Source organism: Vicugna pacos, chromosome 3, assembly GCF_048564905.1.
Source record: "Vicugna pacos chromosome 3, VicPac4, whole genome shotgun sequence".
Taxonomy (NCBI): Eukaryota; Metazoa; Chordata; class Mammalia; order Artiodactyla; family Camelidae; genus Vicugna; species Vicugna pacos.
The window spans coordinates 23,128,443-23,149,893 of record NC_132989.1 but is presented as its reverse complement, the minus strand read 5'-3'; the positions used below and the strand labels follow the sequence as shown (position 1 = coordinate 23,149,893).

Sequence of the window (21,451 nt, the reverse complement as noted above, 5' to 3'; positions counted from 1 at the left end):
CCCCACCACCCTTAGGGCTTTAGAGTGACTTCACCTACCACTAGTGCTGGGGGACCTGGCCAATCAGCAAACTCCTACGTGACCACAGTGATTAGTTCAGAGATGGACACGCGACCTGGGCTTAGTCAATCAGGTTGAATCCCAGAGCTTTGGTTGGAATTATGGGGTAGAGGTTGTTAATATGGTAGTGTGGGAATCAGAGGCTGCTGTCACTTGGGGAGAACTATCCGTGAATGAACCCAGCAAAGGGCAGCTGATCCTTGCACTTGAAGCCAAACACTTTTCTATTCGAGCCTCAGAATGAACAGATTGGTTCTAATTTTGCTTAAACCAGTGTGTGTTGGGGCTCTGTCACTTGCAACTTGAAGTCCTGACCAATTAATGCATGCCTTGCCCAGTCAGTTCTCTGCCTTCAAGACTTTGTGAAATTCTCTGCCTAGAATGCCTTCCTCTTGTCTTCTTCTCACAAGTTATACCTTTGTTAGAGATCCCGCTTACTCTTCTCTAGGAAACACAATTCCATTCTGTACCATCTCTCCTGGCTCCACTCTCTAGGGGTGTTACTTGGAACTTCTGACCCCTGCCTGGCACTCAGCATCTATGACCAGAACAGCTATGTTAATTCCCTTTCCAAGGTTTGTGTCTCATTGCCCCAAAGTGATTATAAATTCCTACGTGGCATGAGCTGAGTCTCTGCCTAAGGAGAAGAGTGATCTAGTACAGTGGTTAGGCACTTGCTTTGGCACCAGGCAGCCTCAGTTCAAATTCTAGGCCATCTGTGTCATCTTTGAACTAGTCCCTCCACCTCTGAGCCTTAGTAGTCTTCTGTTCTTTAAAATGGGGGTGTTGTTTCATGAGTTCTGCATGAAAAAAATGTACTTAGCACAGTCGGGCCACAAGTGCTTACTGGGCATCCACTCTGTGCCCAGAACTGACGGTTCAGGTGTGAAGCACCCACAGGCATCGCAAGGTCCCTGCCCTCAGAGCAGCAGAGGGTGGAGGCTGGGGCACTGGCCCCCACTGGAGCAGCCAATCAGCAGAGTGGGGCGGTCCTCCCCAGCCTGCTAGGGCTCTTCTCGGAGAGCTGGGGCCCCCCTCCAGCCCCCCTTCCTTCCAAGGCACTGGGGGCTTTTGGTGGGGGGAAGCTTGGTCATCCCCTCCCCCTTCCTCTCCCCTCCCTGTTGTCGTCCCTTGGAACCGGTGCCGCTCAGAGTTAATCTCCTCGCCCGTCAGGGGGTGACAGGAGGTGTCTGTCATTTGGAGCCAAGGCCGTCAGCCTCGCTGGCTAATTGGGGCGCAGGCGCCAGGAGCACGGGAAATGGCCGGAGGGAAGGAGCGGGAATGAGGGAAGGGAGGCTGCCCTCACCTCCTTCCCGCCAGGCTTGGGGCAGATCCACAGGGCTCCTTAGGGGAGGGGAGGCCAGTCAAAGGAGGAAGGGGCTGTGTGGTGGGGACTCTGTGACCTTGGGCATATTGCTATTCCTCTCTGGGCTTTATATTATTATTATTATTCATTACGACAACAACAAGCCTTTATTGAGCAATTACTATGTAAATCAATTCCCAGTACACGCCTGCTGAAAACCTCCAGTGATTTTCTAAGGCCCTTAGAATTCAACCTAGGCTCCTTCCAAAGTCCTTGAGGACCTACAGTACCCAAGCCTCTACCCTACCTGCTCCCCTTGCTCTAGCCATACCAGCCTCCCCAGGGTCCTGCCTCAGGGCCTTTGCACTTGCTGTTTCTGCTCCCTGGAACCCCCTTCCTCTGCCTTTTAGCATAATAGATTCCTCATTATTCAGGTCTCAGCTCAAATGACACCTTGGAGACAAGGTCCCTGACCACCTTATCAAAAACCACCCACTCTGACCTCCAGTTGTGCTGTAATGTCACCCTATTACATTATCCTATTTATACTTTCACAGCATTGGTCATAATGTAAAATTCTCTCATTTACATATTTGTGGTTTATATTCATTCTCCCTCTCCAGAATGGAAACCTCTGAGAACAGGAGACCTTGTCTCTGTGATTTACTACTGAAACCCCAGTACCTAAAACAATGTCTGGCACTCAATAAATAGAGAATGATTAAATAAATGAAATTCAGGCATTCTGTTAAGGACTTCATCCAACTTAAATTCTTATAAGAATTCTAGAAAATTTAGAAAATTTCCATTTGAGATGAGGAAACTCAGGCTCAAGGAGATTCTCTGACTATAAGTTATGGTAATTGGAGTTACACCCAGGGCTGTGGGGATGACTGTGAAGGTCTCAGCTGAGATGAGGGCACACACAAGAAGAGGCCAAGGACCAGGAGAGGCCACACCAGGTGGAAGTTTCCTCTGGGAGCTCAGGCCTCTAGGGAGCCCCTCTTGGGTAGGGGTCTTAGTCCGTTTGGGCTGCTGTAACAAAAATACCACAGACTGGGTGGCTTAAATGACAAACATCTGTTTCTCACAGTTCTAGGAGACTGGGAGTCCGAGATCAAGGCACTGGCAGATTCGGTGTCCAGTGAAGAACTGCTTCCTAGTTCATAGGCACTGTATTCTCGCTACGTTGTCACATGGTGGAAGAGGCAGGGGATCTCTCTGGGGTCCCTTTCATAAGGGCACTAAGCCCATTGAGGAAGGCTTCATCCTCATGACCTAGTCACCTCCCAAAGCCCCCACCTCCTTATACCATCATACTGGGCATTAGGAATTCAAAGTGAATTTTGGAGGAACATAAACATCAGTCTATCATGGAGGCAGAACCCAACATGCTGTGCAGTGCAGTGCAGTGGGTGCACAGAGTTGATGGTGCACTGGGGAACTTCACACAGCCCTGATACTTTCCATGCCCCAAGGCAGGGGTAAGTTGTGTCCTGTGAGCCAGGGTGGCAGCCTCTTCCTCCAGTCTGTGTCCACCTTTCATGTCCTCTCCTGCCTGTTAAGGTGCTGGCTCCCCAGCGAGGCATTCTAGACTGGACACAATACAGCCTTTGCCTGCCTCCTCCCTCTTCTCTCCTTCTGGTGTACCTGACACCCCAAAGTGGTCCCTGCCCACCATGCCTTTAGTCACATGTCTTGTCTTGTCATTTTCTCTCCCCATCCTTTGAAGCCAAGCCCCTGTGCTGCTTCCTCCAGGAAGGGCTCCCAGGGCAGTGTCTGTGCAGTGGTGGTCTGTAGGTCTGAGGCTCTCTGCCAGGTTCTCAGTGTCCTGTCACCGTCAGCACCCATCACATGGCTGGCACAAAGCCAGTCAGTCAGTATCCTGCTGCCTTCCATCCATCCAGAGACCCCTTGTGAGACCACCATTCTGAATTACTGGGTCTCTAGTTTCTGTTCACCTTCAGGATGCCTCCAAACCTGTAATCTCAACCTGGAGTAGGGGAAGGGGCATGTGTGGGCTACAAAAAACCTCTGCAAATCACAGTCCTCAACTGCTGACACCTCATGGCCCTTCGGACCCCAAGACACTCATTACAGTGATGTCTGGGTCCAACTGGGACAAGTTACTGGCCTCTGTTCACTCCTGTGAGTCATGCCTCACCAGCCAATCACAGCAGCTCCCTCCTCCTCTATCCCCACATTATGTCTCTTAAAGGTCCTGACCTGGTTAAAAGTCCAGGGTAGGGCCAGGCTCGGCACAGACTCTCCCCCTCTTTCCCCAGGATCATAGAGCCACAGTTTCCTTCTTTCCAGTCCTTGCTACCATCCCATTACTGGCATCTCTCTCTCTTCCTGTACCTACCCTTCCTCAGCCCAAGGAGCCATATTAGAAGGGTCTGTAGGTGTGAAGTTGGCTGTGGGGGAGGCAGACTGGATCTGTGTGAGGAGAGGCAGGGATATGAGGATCCTACTAGGGGGCAGCCCAGCCACCGTCAGCAGCAGGAGCACTGCAGAACCGCCTCCTTTCCCTTCTCCACCTCTGTCATGGGGTGGCAGGCAGGCACCCAGATCCCAGATGTTTCCTGTTGCACTGCTGTGTGTGTGTGTGTGTCTGTGTGTGTGTGTGTGTGTGTGTGTGTGTGTGTCTTCTGCACAAACATTGGCTTTTGCCACTGGCTTCTGACCTACTACTATTCCTCCAGGAAGGGATGAAGGAGAGTGAGGGATGAGGGTAGACAAGAATCTTCCCATCTCTGTCCCCACAATGTTGGAAGTAGACAAGCTTAGTTGGACCCTAAATGGGTACTCCCAAAAACCCTCACCCCCTGTTTGGGGTCAGCAGGTTGTGGAGGGGAGAGGCCAAGAGGGGGAATGGGGTACCAGGCCTAGGCCTTTGTGCATTTTGATGTTATGTGAGCAGCATGCAAAGCAGATGCAAATATTATGCAAACTAGAACTTCTCTCTCTCTAGTCAACAGCACTGACAGGCTCTGAAATGGGATATAAGGGCCCCAGGACCCAAGGGGAAATGTCAAGGTTCAGGCAGGCATCAACACTACTTTGTCAAGAGGAAGCTCCATTCAAGCAGTACTTGAGTACCTACTGTATACATGGCACCAAGCTGGGCTCCTGAGGATTCAGATGAAGCCTTAGGCATATAGGGGAGTTGAGGGAAGTAAGGGCAAGATCCATCACCACAGGAATTTCAGAGACATCCTTGCATTTATTAGAATATGAGACCAGATAATAGAATGTTTAAATTCTCCTGTTTTGGCCTCAGCAGGACCTGGATTAGATTCCCAGCTCCACCTCTTAATTGCTGTGTGATTTTGGGCAAGGCATTTCATTTTTGGAAGTTTCTGTTTATTTGCTCATAAATTAAGACTAGTAATAATAATAGACCTCATTGAGTGGTTGTAAGGACTCAATGACATGTACCAGGGCATGGTGACTGGCGCTGGGCAGAGGCTCCATAAATGGGAGCGATTGTAGTTCCTGCTTCTCCAAAGGAGCCCCTCCATGTTCTCCTGCCCTAGAGCACAAAATGCCCTAACCAAAGAGTCATCCAAGCAGCTGCCTGAGAGCAGGGCCTGGGTTTGCTTTTCTCCGTACTCAGCACAGACTTGCCTGGAGAGCCACTCAACTGACTGAATGAATGGTAGCTGAATGCTCTCAACTCCTCTGGCAGGCAGGGACTCCTCTGGGGTCCTGGACGAGGAGGGAGCCCCGCAGTCAGTTTAGTGAACAAGGATTGGGTGAGTCCCTTTGCAATGATCCCCCCCAAACTGCCTTTCCAAAGAAAGATTGGGTGGGAGGAGATGAGAGGTGGAGCTTCTGTCCTCAGCAAATGAAAACAAGGCCAGAGGTGGGGTGGGAAGGCCAGGGGATGGTTCTGGTACAAAAAGGCAGATATAGGGGGAGAGGGGGAGTAGCCGCAACATCCAAAATAATAGCCCAAATTTATTGAGCACCTACTCTTTACCAGGCTCTGGTAAATACCTTTCAGATATTATCCTTTTCAAAGCTTATAGTGACAATCTCCTTTTCTTTTTAAAATACTTGAAGAAATTGATAGAGGTGCTTGCCCAAGGTCACTGAGCTAGAAAATATCTGTTCTAGCATTTGAACCCTGGCATTCTTACTCCATAGCTTTACTCTTCACCTCTAAGCAGACCCTCCATGCTCCCAAAGGCCGACCTACGTTTAAGTCCTTCCTCTCTCACCAAGTTTCTGTTGCTCCACCTCGCCCCCACATCCACTTCATCTGCCAAAATATATCACTAATCCTGTAAGCCCTCTTCCACCCCCTTTTTCCCTCCAGTCCCCTCCTCCCCATCTCCCTCCTGCACCTTTGCTTTCCTCTAATCTATACAGTAGCCAGAGGGATTTTTAAAAATTTAAGTCAGACCATGTCACTCCCAGTTTAGAACCCACCAAAGGCTCCCTTTGCACTTTTCAAAAACCCAATCACTCACTTGGTCTGCAAAGCCCTGTTCTATCTGCTTCCCTTTGCGCCCACGGTGGCATGTCCACTGTGGCATGTTGCACATCCTCTCCTTTGCTTGGCAAGTTCCTCCTGGTCTTTCAGGTCTCAGTTCAGATATCACCCCCTCAGAGAGGCCCTCCCTGATTACCGTAGCTAACATGGTAGCCTCCCTGAAGTCAGCCTTCACATGACCTATTTTAATATCTTCATGACTTTTCAGAAATTCTGAAATGATCTTGTTAAACTATTTGTTTATTTGATTATGATCTCTCTCCCTGAATCAGAATGTAAGCTCTATGGGGCTGATGTTCTCATAGTCTGAACAGCACCTGGCACTTAGTAGGCACTCAAACATCTGAAAAAATGTGGTTGGTGTGACCTGGACCAGGAAGTCCAGCCCTTCTCTACCTCAGTTTCCTTTCTCTGTTGGGCTCTTGCTTGCTTCTCTCAGCCTCACAGGGAGCGCTCTGGATGAGATCAGAGATGGCAAAAGCATCTCTCTGGGGGAGGGAGGGCACGATGCCCGCCTAGGGATGAGGTCAGCGTGACAGGTACCTCTCTGCTGCGCCAGAGGCAAGAGGAGTTGCAAAGACTGTCTTGGCTAGACCCCTTGCTCCGGAATGAGATCCTAGATGGGCAGGGGAGGGTGAGCAACCCTTTTCTCCGATGGGAAGCTTCTCCCGGCGGGGCCTCCTGTTCCCCCCTCCCCGGGGAGGCAGGTGGAGCTGCGTCCTCATCTTTGTTCCCATCTGGAGCGCGTTTGGCGCGGCGTGGCGGGGGCGGGGCTGCGCCCCCGCGGTGCCCGGAGAGACGGGCCCGCCCGCTTATCTGATCTGCGGCTAATTGAAACTCCCTGCTCGCGAAGGTCAGCTCGGTCCCCTGACAGCTGCCGAGCCGAGCCGGGCCGGATGGAAAACCCGGGCTGTGCAGGGCCCGACGGGGCCCGGGGGGAGGGGGTGTGGGGGGGCTGCGTCTGAGGCAAAGTAGACAAAGGCTGCCCCTCCCTCCTTGTGTGCACTGTTGGGGGGTCGCCAGAGGTAGCGGCCTTCGCCCTCACCCAGCAGGGCGCTCCGGGCAGGGTCACGTGGCCTGAGGCCACAGAGGCGGGGGTGGGGGGGCGCCCTTAATCCCTAAGCGCCCGCCCACCCCGCTCCCACGCCGGGGCCCTGTCTGGGGTCTCTGGGAGAGTCACCCCCAACTTCCTGCCCCTACCCCGCCTCCACGCCCCGGCTCTGAGACTTCCTGCCTCCCCGGCTCCGGGCTGCTCAGGCTGTGGGAAGCTGGCGGGGCGGGGGTGGCCCGGTCCCCTCCCCCTGCGCGCTCCACAGGGCCGTGGGGGTCCGGGAGGAAGTGTGCGCGGTAGGGGGCACGATCTGGCCCTGGGGCGGCCATCCGGTGGGGCAGGTGCGGCCTCAGCCCTGGGAGGGAGGGCAGGCAGGCCCGTTGCTAATGGGGCTGGGGGGGGGGGCGCACCGCGGGGAGTCCCGTTTCCAGGGTTCCGGGTGCGGATGTGGCTAGCTCAGGAGGTCCCCGCCCGTTGTGCCTCAGGCAGGCTCAGGCCCTGTACAGCCGGCACGCGTCCCCTCACCTCTGGCCTGTGAGTCTAAGCTGAGGTGCTGGGGAGCTCCCAAGGTGTAACTCCCAGTTTTCTGACTGACCGCGCCCTTGAGCAAAGGTTTTGTGGCCTCGGCTTTCCCAGCCTGAAAAAAATAACCCCAGCCACAGCTACCATTTTCCAGAACCACGTGCCGAACATAGTGTTAAGTGTTTAATGTACTTTGTCTCCAGCCACACAATTCCATTTTGCTGATGAGCAAGCTGAGACGCAAAGAGGTTGCGACTGGCTCAAAGTCACATAGCTAAGTAAGTTATCCAGGCGGGACTCGGTTGACTCCAGCGTTCTTAACTATGGGTGGTCTCGTTTTAGCAAGAGCTTTGGAGTTGTGCGCCTATATAGGTCGATCCCCCAGGGCATTCACTAGTGCTATGAGCCCCTTGGCGGCGTCTCGCGGCACATGTTCTTGTCTTGGAGCTGGGCACGTGTATCTTGGCGCATTCCCGCGTGCCAGAGCCGGGGGACAGAGGCATAGCCCAGCGCACTGGTGCCCAGGTGCGCCATTCCCGGTTGGGACCCAGCAGAATCATATGGCCTGAGCCGCGGGCGGAGTGGAGCGGGGGCGGGGAACTCGGAGTAGAGTCCACGCGGGCCGCGGCGCCTGGGAGGCCGCAATCCGGGCGCCTGCAGCCGGCGAGGCGCGGGGTGACGCGCGGGGGCCCAGCTACCGTGACCTCCTCCGCGGTTTCCATGGAGACGGTGCACTATAAATAAAAAAAAAAAAGAGAGAGAGAGAGGAGGAATTTCAAACCCGTTTTCTACGGCGCTTGGCGGGAGGGGGGAGGAAAGCTCTCTTTGAATCGAGTTTCCCATTTCACCTTCCCAGGCGGTGGGAGCGCTTCCCCCGCAGCCCAGCCGGGAAATTGCCGCCCCTCACGCCGCGTGGCGCCCCCCGAGGAAGCTAATTAGCGCAGCCCGGGGAGCTGGGGACCGGGGACCTGGCCCCGGGGGGCCGGGGCCCGCCTCTTGAGGGGGGAGCTCCTACAAATTGCCGCACCCCACCCCCATCTCTCCAGGCGCGCACGCAGCCCGGCGCGGGCCGGGGCACAGGGCGCAGGCGGGAGGTCGCATCTGCAGCTTTGGCGCAATGAATCAGGCGCGGCCGCCGCCGCCGCTGCGGAGCGCGTCTGGCATCCGGAGTCTCCCGGGATCGAAAATAATTTGGGCAAAGCGGTGGGAGGTGTGTGCGCGCGCGCTCCGAGGGGAGGGCGGGGGAGCCGGCCGGGCGGGGTGCGTGGGGCTGGGGGAGGTGCCATCCGACAGCCCCGCTGTGGTGAGAACGGAGTTGACACTTCTTTCCTTTCCACTTACTGCGGCAAGTACCGCGAGGAAGCTTAACCCTCTCACTGCTTTGAGGATCAGAGGCGCTGGGAGCTCCCTCATGAGGGCGCGCCAGAGTTGGGGGGGACCAGGTGTGTAGCTTCTTTTGAGACCAGTCACTGCGGTCCGCTGGGTTGAGTTCTCTGGCTTCTCAGACTGATGCAACCACCTGAATGCTACTTATGACATCCTCCTCGAGGCTTTTCTCTCCACACCTCCTTTTACCTTCTCCAGACCTGGCTAGTGTCAGCTCTATGATCTCAATTTCCCCACCTATACAAGAGAGTGAGGGTTCTTCTGTAGCAGCTTCCTTATCTGTATGGTGACTGTGGTTTTGTGACCTTGTGGCTGGGGCACTGGGCAGAGACCAGAGTGGGCGGTTAGGGCAGCGGGTACAGGAGTAGAAACTCCACCTTCCTTCATCTCCCGCCCGCACTCTGGGCGCCCTTCATCAAAATGGCCGAGTTCCTGTTTTTGCCTCTGACGGCAGAAATGTCACCGCTGCTGCATTAAGCACGCTCGGTGGAAACTTGGTTTGGATCGAGGAGCTGGCGCTCAGCCCTGCCAAGCTGCCTGCCGCAGGGGGGTGGGGGTGAGCTGGCTGGCCAGTAGGCCTGGCTGGGGTCAGCCTTTGTCTGTGCCTGTTCCCACCTCACTGCCTGTCTCTCCAGTGCCCCTAGGCTCCCCCTCCCTCAGCTGTGCTGGTTGTTCCCACCCCACTCAAGATTTTTTGGGAAGCATCTGTTCAGGCCCTTGTGTGTCTGGTTTAGGGATGGCAGTGGGAGATGACGGAGGGGCAGAACTCAGTTCTTCCTCTCCACCCCATGATGGGGAGTACCTCTGGCATTCACTAATTTTCTCCCCATTAGATGAGGAGTTGCCCTTTGGATGAAGAAGGACTGGTAGTCAGGCCTCAGAGCCTCCCCAGCCTTGTGACCTGAAGTTCCCCCAGCAGGATTTGAACGGGGGGGGGGGGCTTTCCACTTTCCCCTATATTCCTTCCTGCCAGGGGATCCCACCAACTCCAGGAATTCTCAAACCTCAGTACACAGCAGATCACTTGACATGTGAGCTTGCAGATGTGGGAAGAGAGGGGATGCAGTATGTGGAAAGTCTGATTCTGTGGTTCTGGGATGGTCCTGTCATCTGCATGCTTCACAAGATGCCAGGGGAGGCTCTGGCTCTCACTCTGAAGCATGACCCCCTCACCTAGGAGTCAGATCTGTGAGTCCCACAGAGCTTGCAGGCCACAGCAATTAGCACTCTCTTGCACAGACTGGGAGATGGAGAGAGGAGAAGGGACTGTCTAGATCACTCTGTAAGGTGGGGGTTCCATGGTTGAGGATGTGGGCTCTCCTGCCTCTATTAGTCAGCTGCATGCTGGAGGGCAGGTGAGCTAAACCCTGTGCCTTGCTCTCCTCGGTTGTAAATGGGGATGACACTGATAGTCCCAAACCTCATGGAAACAACGTGTGGCTTCAGTGGGACAGTGCATGGAAAATGTGAGTGCAGGTCCAGGTACTTAATAAGTGCGTGATAAATGTGAACCTTTATCATCATTGTTATCACTGTTAGAACCAGACCTGGAACTCAGGTCTGGGGTTTAGACACTAGTTTTGAGGGTGGAGAATCTGGCCCAGCTGTTCCTGGTTTCCCAGGTCTGTTCCTTCAGGGAGTCACCAAATCTTGGGCAGAGAAGAGTGAGTATAGGGTAGGAGTCAGTCCCCAGTGGGGTGATCTCAACTGTGTGATCTCTCCACCACAAGCCTTAGTGCTTTGGGCCTTTTTCACTCTTGGAAAGTATTGCTACAGCTCCAGCAGTTCCAGATGCCCATTGGGCACTGGCCTGGTTAGTGCCTGAGGGCTTGCCCCCTCTCCCACCCTGAGACCCAGGTCCAGCCATGCTTCTTTGTCAAGCATCAGATCTTGTGATGGTGGGAAAGATGCCAGGTGACTTAGCACCTCCTCCTCACCAGGGCATGGTGGTGGGACAGGGAGTGTTGATGTTGGGCATTTTGGGGGCAGGAATATGATAGGATTAGGACACCCAAATTGGAGAGGTCTTTGAGAATGGAGGAGCACACCTCCCCCCTTCGGAAAGGCAGATTCAGGGGGAACTGAGTGAGAACACAGGACCAATTTGTGTCTAGAACACAGGGCTGCTGTCTGTTTTATTCAGGGGCTGTAGGACTTACGGTTTCTGAAGTGTTCCCCAGGGATGGTGGTTAGAATGTTGGAAGGACTTCCTGAAAACCAGAGCTAAGCACTGGAGAGAGTTCTGGGGTGGTCTCTGGGTGCAAGAGCATTCAAGTCTGATATGGGGAAGGGATATGTGTCAAGGCTACTTGAGGCTGGCAGAAGGGTGAGATGACTTCTCTGAGCTCTTTCTTGGGCTGTAAGCAGCAGAGGTCACCAGCGTTGGGCCCTACTGTTCTCTCATACACTTGCCTACACATCTACACTTGCTCAGCCACACTCATCCAGACTTATACTGGCCCATATGTTCTCATGCCCCCACATGCACATTCATGCACCCACAAACATTTGTGTACACACATGCTAAAACACCACATATGCGACACACACACACACACACTTAGGCTTGAATTCACACTGGTATGCACTTGGGCTCCCAGATGCACAGACCATAACATACATGTGCACATTGAGACTCATGTACACACACATGTGCACACATGAGCAAACCCCTAGGCATTTGCTCTCCCGTCAGCTAATTTGTGTGTATGTAGATTGTCTGTTTGCCATGAGAATAGGTCTCTCTTTGTTCATACCAAGTAGCCTGGAGAACAGAGATTTGTTCAACCTCAGGGGTCACATGCCTGGTATTTGGACAGTGTACTATACAGTATTATCTGGAATAGGGGAGTAAATGTAAGTGTATACAGGAATGTATGAGTGAATAATAACCATAGTAGTAAAAGCAACTACCATTTATTAAGTTTTTGCTATGTGTCTAATCCTGTGCTAAGTGCTGTTTTTACAGATAGCGTCTCATCTAAGCCTCATAGCAACCTATGAGGCAAATACTATTATAATTCCTGTTTAGGCCTTTGGGAACTGAGGCTCTGAGAAGTAGTCACTACTTGTATCAGTTTGCTAGGGCTGCTCTAACAGAGGACCACAGCCTGGGTGGCTTAAAGAATGGAAATTGATTGTCTCAGTTCTGGAGACTGGAAGTCCAAAATTAAGGTATCAGCAGCCTCCTTTTGAGGGCTATGAGTGAAGGAACTGTTCCAGTCCTCTCTCCTTGATTTGTAGGTGACCATCTTCTCTACGTGCCTTCATAGCTTCCCTCTATGTGTGTCTGTGTCCACATTTCCCCTTTTTGCAAGGACACCAGTCATATTGAATTGGGGCCCACCCTGATGACCTCATTTTAACTTGATTATCTCTGTAAAGGCTCTCTCTCCAAATAAAGTCACATTCTCAGATACTGGGGGTTAAGGATGTCAACATATGAATTTTGGATGGAACGTAATTCAACCCATAATGCTACCCAAGGCCACAAATCTAGGAACTAGGGTGAGCAAGATTTGATCCTGGATCTGGAATGTCAGAGTCCACAGTATCACCCCTCTGTGTGGTGCAGAGTATGTGTACGTGTGTGTCCTAGTGGTCACTCTCCATGGCTCCCTATCTCCCACCAGCGCGTGGGTATCCAATGCTTGCATGCATGAAGGTGTTGGCCTTTTGCAGTTCTGGCTCACCGGCGTGCTGGTAGTTTTAATGCTCCTCCGGCTATGATATGGGCACCCAAAGCCATCCCCCAGGACCCTGGTGGCCAGTGCTGCCTGATAAGTCAACATTGACAGGAGTGCCTGGAGATATACACAGGAAGCCGGGGGGCTGCCTGACTCCCCTCCACCAGCTGCCATCTCGGATGCGGATGCTGCAGCCTCATTTCAGAGTCTGCTGGCTTTGAAGCACTCAGCCCAGTCAGGCGGGAAGCTGGAGCCAGTGTGGGGGCAGGGGGGCAGTCACGAGGCCTTCCTGCATCAGCTGGGGCATCTAGGACCAGGCAGGCCCCATGCCGACCTTTGTCCACAGCCTGAACGTCTTCTTGTGCTGCAGGGAGGCGGGGGGGGTGGTGCTGGACCTCAACCCTTCCTGTGCCTCTGAGCTTGCCTGGGAGGGGATCAAAAAAGAGACCTCGTGCCCCCCCAGGCCAACGAGGGAGACAAAGCCCTCAGCCTTAATCCTATGGGGAGCCTGGACTTCAGAGACATGGCCTCTGCCTTCACGGAGTTTTCAGCCTGAAAAGTCCTAGATTTTCTGAGCCTCATTTTGCCAATCCAAGAAGTGGGGCTGATGGTCTAGTTTGCTGTGAATGTTTTAGGGGTTACTATGGTAGAGGAGGACCAGGATTAACATGGGCATCATACCTCACGCATAGCTACAGTATTTAGGGGGATGGTTGTGATGATGGTGATGGGTAATACTTACTGAGCACTTAACTGGGCCCCAGCTGAGTGCTAAGTGCACTCTTTACCTAATTATCTCATTTAATCCTTCTGAGACGTCTGGGAGGCAGCTACTATCATCATTGCCATTTTTAGAATGAAAAACTGAGGTTCAGTGAGGTGGACTTGCCCAAGGTCACACAGTCAGAGTGTGAGGGAATGGAGGTTTGATGCTGCTCTAAGGTTTCCCAGCAGACCCTCCAGTTGTGTGAAGATGGGGTCTCAGGGTGGGGGCCTAGGGGTGAATCTCTCCCAGGGCTGGTAATGGCACTGGTTCTGGGGGTCCCACACTCGGAGCCTTACTCTGGCCTTGGTGGCACTTGCTGAGGTGTGTCCATGATGATGATGATGTGTATCCTTTGTCAAGGTGAAGCAACCACCTGCCTCCACACTTTTGAATTTACTCCCCCCTGTGATGTCAGCAAGGTGGAAATTATTCTTATTTTACAGATGAGAATATTGAGACTCAAGAGTGTTGGAGTCAGTCTCCTGAGCATGTCAGAAGAGCTGGGAGGTCTTCCTCAGGTCTCCTGACTCCAGGTGGATATTCTTTCTGCTAGAGGCAGGTAAGTGTCCTCAGGTCCTTTCAGAACAAAAGCCCTCCTGGTTCCCTTTCCCACCGCTGGGTTGCGGACACTGTGACTGAGGCTAGGGGCAGGTGAGGGAGGAGGGTGCAGATTCCCAAGAACCAACTCCCAGCAGCAACACCAGTGTTAACAGTTAACGTATACCGAACCCTCGCTTTGTGGTAGGTGTGGTGCTGATGTGTGTTTGTGCAGCCAGTGCCTCAGGCAGCTGCTGCCAGCCAATACAAGTAGGCATAGGAATTCGCTTCAAATAAGCCAATATTAGTGAGCACCTGCCATGAGCCAGGTGGGCCAGAGGGATGCGAGTGAGAACAAGGGCAGTACCTGGGAGGCATCTAGATGTGAGACGATGGTGATAACATACGGGAACGACTAGACTGTGGGGACGCAGGCACGGGGTCCCTAGTGTCTACCTGAGGGGCTAGGAAAGCTTTTTCAGAGGAAGTAATATCCAAGCTGAGCACTGAGAGTTCAGTAGGATTTAGCCAGATAGAGAAGAAAGGGTGGCAGAGGAGTTCTAGGCTGGGAGAACAGCCTACAACTACAGAGGCCTGAAGGTAGGAGGAGAACAGTCCATGTGAGGAACTTCAGGAGGCTAGCTGTGCCCGAGGGTGAAGTGTGAGGGGTGAGGGAGGGCAGGTCAGTGATTCAGAACACTGAGACCAGGATAAGGGGTCTGGTCTCAACCCTGTGGCAGGGGACCCACTGATCCAGCTTCCTGTCCCCTCTTCCACGTGGGACTTTCCTCTCTTCAAGACCCTCTCACATCAATCAGATTCGCCCAATACTTATGAGCAGTAGGTGGAGCAGGGGTCACCATGCCCATTTTACAGAAAGAGAAACTGAATCTCAGAGGTTATTGGGTTGGTCCGCTTTAACTGGTAAGAGGGGCATTGAGCTGGGGCCCCAGACCTCTTCAGGCCAGCGCTAAGCCCAGAGCCTGAACTATTTGTAGGATGTCAGTGTGGATTCTGGGATGATGGTATGGTGTGCGGTAGAAGCACAATCTGGTCTGGGGAAGCCCTGGGGATGGAAGGAGGGCGGGGATTCCCCCCACCCGAGCTCCAGGTTGGAGAGTACTGCCGCCTCTTGCAGTCCATCCCCAGTGGCTGGCTAGGGGTGAGTCAGTCTGGATGAAGTCACCCACTTCCGCGCAGCCTGTGCCCCCTGACCTGGGAGGCGCCTGCCAGGGGCACCAGCCGAGCCAGAGGACGGGCTGGGCAGCTCTCCAGGTCTCTCCGTCGCAGCTGATTTAGGGGGGCTGGAGGTGTCCGGAGCCATCAGAAGCAGCTGGGCGTCTGGGGCTGTGAGGCCCATAAGTCATGCCGCCACCCGCCGTTCCCTGCAGTGCTCCCCGAGAGGTCTGTGATGAATCGCCGGGGACTGGGCTCATCAAAATCAGTTTATGCCAAAGGGAAATTAATTTCTGTCTCTCTGAGATGGGGTGTGGGGAAGGGAAGGGCAGCTCCAGAGGCAGGCCTGTGACAGCACTGCAGGAAGGGGAGGGATCCTATGGTGTGACTGTGGTGGTCCCTGATTAGAGGCCCTGCCCATTCTCCAGAGGGGGTGACTGAGGCTTCAAAGGAGCCTCCTAATCCTGGGGACAAGGACCAAAGTTTTGTTCTTTATTAATTCTTTCTCTCCTCCCCGCCTATTTCTGTAAGTATTTATTGCACACCTGCTGTGTGCCAGGTACTGTTCTATGGTGTGGACACAATAGTGCACAAGACAAAAATCCTGCTTTCATGGAGCAGACGTTCTGGTTGGGTAAGAAAGACAGACTGGTAATAGATAGATAAGAAAATAACAGTTAGGGAAGAGTGCTGGATGAGCATTAAAATAGGGTGATACAGCCAACTTACCCAGCATGGTCTCTAGCATAGTCAGGGAAGACCTCTCTGGAGAGGAGACAGTTAAGCTGACTGTTGAGTTTCAGAAGAGGATAACCTGTCAGTTGTGAAGCAAATTTTCTGAAAATCTAGTGCTTTGGCAGCTGGGGCTGGGGTAGGAAGAGTGCGTTTCAGGGGAGTGAACCAGCTGATGTAAAAGCAAGCAACTCCCCTCCAAGCACTCCTCTCATGAGGCCAGGCTGATGACTGCCGCCACCTGAGCCGCTCAGCCTGGGCCTGGCTGTGTGGGTGGCTGGGGGACAGGCTGGGGAAATCGCTCTCCTTCCTGGACTGTCTCTGTTACTAGGGGAAGAGTTCAATAAGTTAATACGTTATTTTCATTAGAAACAAGCCTAGATTCCTTATAGGAAGATTCACAAGACTATTCTTTAAAGATGAAACAGGAGATGTCAGAGAAACGTGGGGTGAGACAGCCGGCCCTAACTCTAGGATCTGTTTTCTCTCTTCTTGAACATTGGGGCTCCTTTGTGGTTAGGTTTGGGTGGCTGGGGCAGTCTTTTCCCAGCCCAGCTTGAAGCCCTCCATCAGGAGTCCTCTGTGGCTCCCCATTTCCCAGGAGCAAGAATGACAATTTCTCAGTTCTTCAATGATTACCTTAGGCTAGGCATAGTGCCTGTCTGAATCCTCAGAACAACACTGTTAAACAACTATTATTATTTTCATTTTATAGATAAGGAAACTGAGGCTTGGAAAGGGAAAGAGACTTTTCCAAGGTCCTATAGTGGTCAGTGGCAAAGCCAGGATTCATACTCACAGCCCAAGCCATTAATCATCACTGCTTCCTATGTAGCCATATCCTCCCTCTTACCTGCTCTTGACCCACTTTTCCACTGTCCTATGTTCCACAGACCATGCAAACAGCCTCTTTGCCGCCCCCCAGGCATGCTGTACAGGTTCTCACCCTAGAACATTTGCATGTGCTGTTCTCTCCACCTGGAGTCCCCTGTCTCCCTATCTCTGTTGAGACCCTAATCATTCTTCATGGTTTTGTTCAGCTTCTCTTCTTTTGTGAAGTCATGTGCTTTTTCCCACAAGCAAGAGGGCTGCCCTTTGTCTCTTATGCCTCACAGTTCTATTTGGGAAATTCACAAGACTGTTCTTTAAAGATGAAACAGGAGATGTCAGAAAAACCTTGGGTAAGACAGCTGGCCCCGACTGCAGGATCTGCTTTCTCTCTTCTTGAACCCTAGGGCTCCTTTGTGGTTAGGTTTGGGTGGCTGGGTCAGTCTTTTCCCAGCCCAGCTTGAAGCGCCCACAAAGTCTCCATCATCATAATAATAACAGTAATTAATTTTTTGATATGGGCAACTGGCCTTTTCATTTTATGTAAAGCACTTTTGGAAAACTTTACTGTTTTTATTGATCTGTAACCCATTATTTAAGGACAAACAGCTCTTGCAGCACATGCAGCTTCAAGCAAAGTCCTGAGCTCCCTTCCAAACAGACTGCTGCCTGAAGTCCTTCCTGAGGAGAAATTTGGGAGCTCCCTCTGTCCAGCCGCCCCACCAACTTCCACCATCCCATGGTTATGAAGGAAGTTCTCTGGAAACCCTACCCTTTAGTGGCTGGGGTGGGGGTAGGGGAAGACCCTATCTCCTTTCCAGAGGGAAGCATTGTCTCCGGTCATCTTCACGGGGGTAGAACAGGTCTGAACAGCATTAGCAGAAATATGGGCTGACCCAGGGGCAGGCAGGGAAGTCTGCTTTGAGGCTGGGGAGGGCTGTCCCCAGAAGACCAGTGAGGCCTCTGTCCCAAAGACCTGTAACCTTTCCCACCCACTCCTCAGGGTACCTCTCAGGCCAATTTCAGAGCTGAGAAGACAGACTGAAGTTCCAGTGCCAACCGCACCCCCGCTCCCCCCCCCCCCCCGCCTCATCTTGGGGCTATTTCTCTGGGGAGTGAAGTTGATCCTACTTTATAAGTACAGAGACAGCCAATGGGAGTCTTCGGCTTTGTTGAGTCTCCTTTTTGGGCCACAGCTGACGGAGATGGAGCTTCTCAGTGGAAAATGCTGTGTCCAATGGGCAACCCTGAAGTGTGAGGTTCCTGCAGTCTCTCTGGCCTGCTGAGTGACCAGGTGTCCCTCTCCACTGGTTGGGGTCTGAGCATCAGTTTGGAAACATTGAGTAGGAGCTGGAGAAACTATTCAATAGTTTGGAAAATCGGATGTAAAAAGAGAGAAATGGGGCACAGATCATAAGAAGGCTCTATCTTTTCAGTTCATTGCACCTAAGGATTTCACGAGACATTTGCCTGGAGGGACACAGAGATCTGGGAGCAGCTGGGCCTCCAGGTGTCCCTGTGGGGCCTGGCAACCCCTCCCTCCCCAGTTTTCCACAGCCCCCTGTAGTCAGGGACAGCAGAGAACTTGTCATGAGTGACAAATAGATGGTGTGTGGCCTTGGGAGGGGAGAGAACTCCTTGAGTCTTTCCAGACAGCCCCTACCTCCCCTCCCCTTGGGTGCTGGGAGTCCAGCCGTCCTTATTGAGCTTACGGTTATTCAGTCAACAGTGTTTCCTGAGGGTCCCTGTGGCCCAGGCTTGTGCCGGGAGCTGGGCCCCTTATCCTCCCCAAAATGTGTCCCCTCAAGGGGCTCACCGTCAACAGAGGGGAGCCCCACCAGTGGACAGACAGCTCATTCCATCTCAGACATTTGAGCGTGGTGATGCTCACAGCAAAGGTCCCTAATCTAGTCTGAGAGACCAGGGAAGGCTGCCTGGAAGTGACTTGCTGGATTCCAGTTAGAGCTCCACCACTTACTAGCTGTGTGACCTGGGAAGAGTTCTTTTTAACCTTGCTGTGCTTTACTTCCCTCCTTGTTAAAGGGAAAATAATACCTACTTCAAAAGGTTGTTTTGAGAATTCAATGAGTTACTACCTGTAAATATTCCTGAGAACAGTGCCTGCTGCACAGTAAGTATTCACAGTAAGTGAATGTTAAGTGAAAAATAAAAACAACTACCATTTGGGTGAGTAGGACCCGGCAAGCTGATGGATGGGAAAGAGTGCCCTTGCAAAGAGAACAAGGGCTTGGAAGTGGGACAGCAGGCTCCTCCAAGGACCTCCCTTCTGTGTCACCTTGTGGGGGTGGCTGTCCTGGTCTATGATTTGGGCCGGTAACTCCAGTCCCCTCTCCTCCATCGCCACAGTGTGGTCTTGGGACCTGAGATACAGCTGACTCCATGGGCCCAGCCTCACACGTTTATCTCGTCCTCTGCCAGTCCTGCCACTGTCTGTGAACTGGGCCCCGGCTGGGTGGTGCTGGGCATTCTCATGTGGACAGCTGAAGCTCCCTGTCTGGTGGAAAGCTCTAGGGTCAGGAGGGCTTCTTGAAGAAGGTGCTCTCTGAAAAGTGTCCTAAAGGAAACTGAGCACTTCCCTAGACAAGGGGAGTGGGGGGTTCCAGGCCGAGGGCACAACCTTCTCGAAGGAAGGATGGATCCCAACTCAGGAGAGAGAAAAAAGACCATGGGTGGAGTTTTAGCTCTGGGGCCTAAGCCTGGGCCATCCCCCATAGTTTGGGTCAGTTTTATCGGGAGGTTTGGACTGCCCTCCCTTTACCCTCTAGCCCCAGCAGGGGTGGTGGCCTAAGAGGTTAAAGTCCCGACTTGCTCCAGGGCCAGCCCAGGAGTTGGGGGTAGGGGCGCCAGTTGCCCCGTGCCTCCCTCCCACTACAGAGCCGGGAGGGTTTGGCAAAGCAACAAGGCAGCCTTTGTATGCCTCTGTGGGTCTAGGCACGTCTGGCCCGGCCTAGGCGGCTGCTGGTTTCAGTGCCCTGTGATCCCAGCCAGGCAGTGTGGGGTGGGGCGGGCAGAGTGTCCTCAGGGTCCACACAGTGTGGCTGCCTTGTGTCCCCAGAACCCCTACCAGGGCTCCCCAGGTGAGAATGCCAGTGACATGGAGTACATGTCATGTGTGGGGCTGGCAGTGAGGATACAGAGCAGGTAGAGGGTGGACAGAGGTGTGGCGGGGTGGAGGTGGGAGGTGGGGGAATGGGAGCTGGGCACATCCCAAGGCTGCTTTGTGCCGCAGCATGTGCCTGATGGGTACCCCAGGCTGAGTCTGTGAGTGTGCACTGGGGTAAGCATGTGCGTCGGGGTGTGAGGGTCTGGGTTGGAGCACATGAGCAGCCCCCAGCCTGCTCGGAACAGAGCACTGCTGTCTCTTCTGGTAGCACCAACAACGAGGCCTCTCTCTCGGCACATAATGTCCCCTCTGTATTGTCTGCTGCGCAGTGGTGACGATAATTTTAAGGCTCAAATCCTTTCTGCAGGCAGTGGGGTGGGGGAGGATGGAGGCATTCTGGGAAGGGCCAGAGCTCCGGGGCTGGGTTTCAGCCTGTGTTCTCAGAGGTCTGTTGTATATTTGGGGCCTCCCCCAACACACTCACCACCCTTCCAGGGGCAGCAGAGGGGAGTCGGGTACCCCTAGAAGTCTCTGCAGGAACCCCCACACCGAAGTCATGCGGGCCCCGCCCTGCCCCAAACTCTCTCCCTACTCAGACTTCAAGGCCTGGGGGCTGAGACCTCTTCAGAGAAACCAGCTCTGCTAACTCCTTTTGGTCCCTGCCTGTCTCTGCAGATCTAGCGGTTCTTCATATCTACCCCTAGTCTTTCCTGCTATGAAAGCATCAGACCAACAGTTGTCAACCTTATTATTCTCAGGATTCCTTTATAGGTTTAATAATTATTGAGGACCCCAGAGAGCTTTTGTTTATGTGGGTTGTATCCACCAAGACTTACCATATTAGAAATTAAAACAAAAATTTAAAATGTGTATTTACTCATTCACTTAACAAATAACAATAATAATTCCATTACTAGTTAACAGGGATAATACACTTTTATGAAAAATAACTATTTTCTGGAACAAAGCAAAATTAGCAAGAGGAGTGGTGTTGTCTTTACATCTTTGCAAATCTCATTAATTTCTGGCTTAACAGAGCAAACAGCCCCCTTGGGGTTGAATTCTCATATCTGCTTTTGCTTTCAATCTGTTGTGGGATGATTTTGTTGGTGTTGTTGAAGTATGTGAAGAAAACTTGGCTTCACACAGGTTTCTGTTTGGAAAAGTGAGGAGTATTTTTATAGCCTTTTCAGATAATTTGATACTACACCAAAACTTGACAAGTGGTAGTTTCTTAAAGGTTAGTTGCCATTAAGAATCTGAAATTCTACCAGTGAGCCTTTCATATTCGGTTACATTAAAATCCATTTGCCTGTCTTGCTCTTTGAATGGATCTTTTGCCCATGCATAATTTAATAACATTATACATTGGTCATTTAGAAGACATTAGTTCACTGAGTTTGAGCAGATCTCTCAAATGTTAACACAGCTCATTATATAATATTAAATAATCACATTCATTGATATTACCACCAATTTCATCAGAAATGTACCAGGAAGCTGTCAAGCTTATGGTGATCTATACAAGTATTCCAAAGTTTAAATTTTCACTTAAAAAACAGAATTTTTAAATTGGCAATTTAAAAATTCTATTTTTTAAATTGGCAATAAACAGTATAGTTGTTTTCCTTGAAGGTACAGGCTCACTTGATTATTTTTGAGGGCATATCTGCCAAATACCCAAGTCTAAAGTTTGTCAGTCTTTCTTGTCAAGTGAAAATGGTGTTCCATAAAAAAGCAGCTAGTTCAGCTCATAACTCAGACAACTGCAGAAGT

General features: G+C 52.3%; 1 long non-coding RNA gene across 2 annotated transcripts in view; it reads left to right on the top strand.

Moving 5' to 3' along the window:
* Nucleotides 1-21,451, top strand: part of LOC107033548 (uncharacterized) — a 56,760-nt gene that overhangs the window by 6,321 nt on the left and 28,988 nt on the right. Inside the window, exons 1-2 of one of the 2 annotated variants that reach the window (XR_012067608.1) lie at nt 7,642-7,718; nt 13,722-13,837. This is a non-coding gene — a long non-coding RNA (uncharacterized lncRNA). Of the gene's footprint in view, nt 1-7,641; nt 7,719-13,721; nt 13,838-21,451 lie in introns of those variants that run through there. The other variant, XR_012067607.1, reaches the window with a different exon arrangement.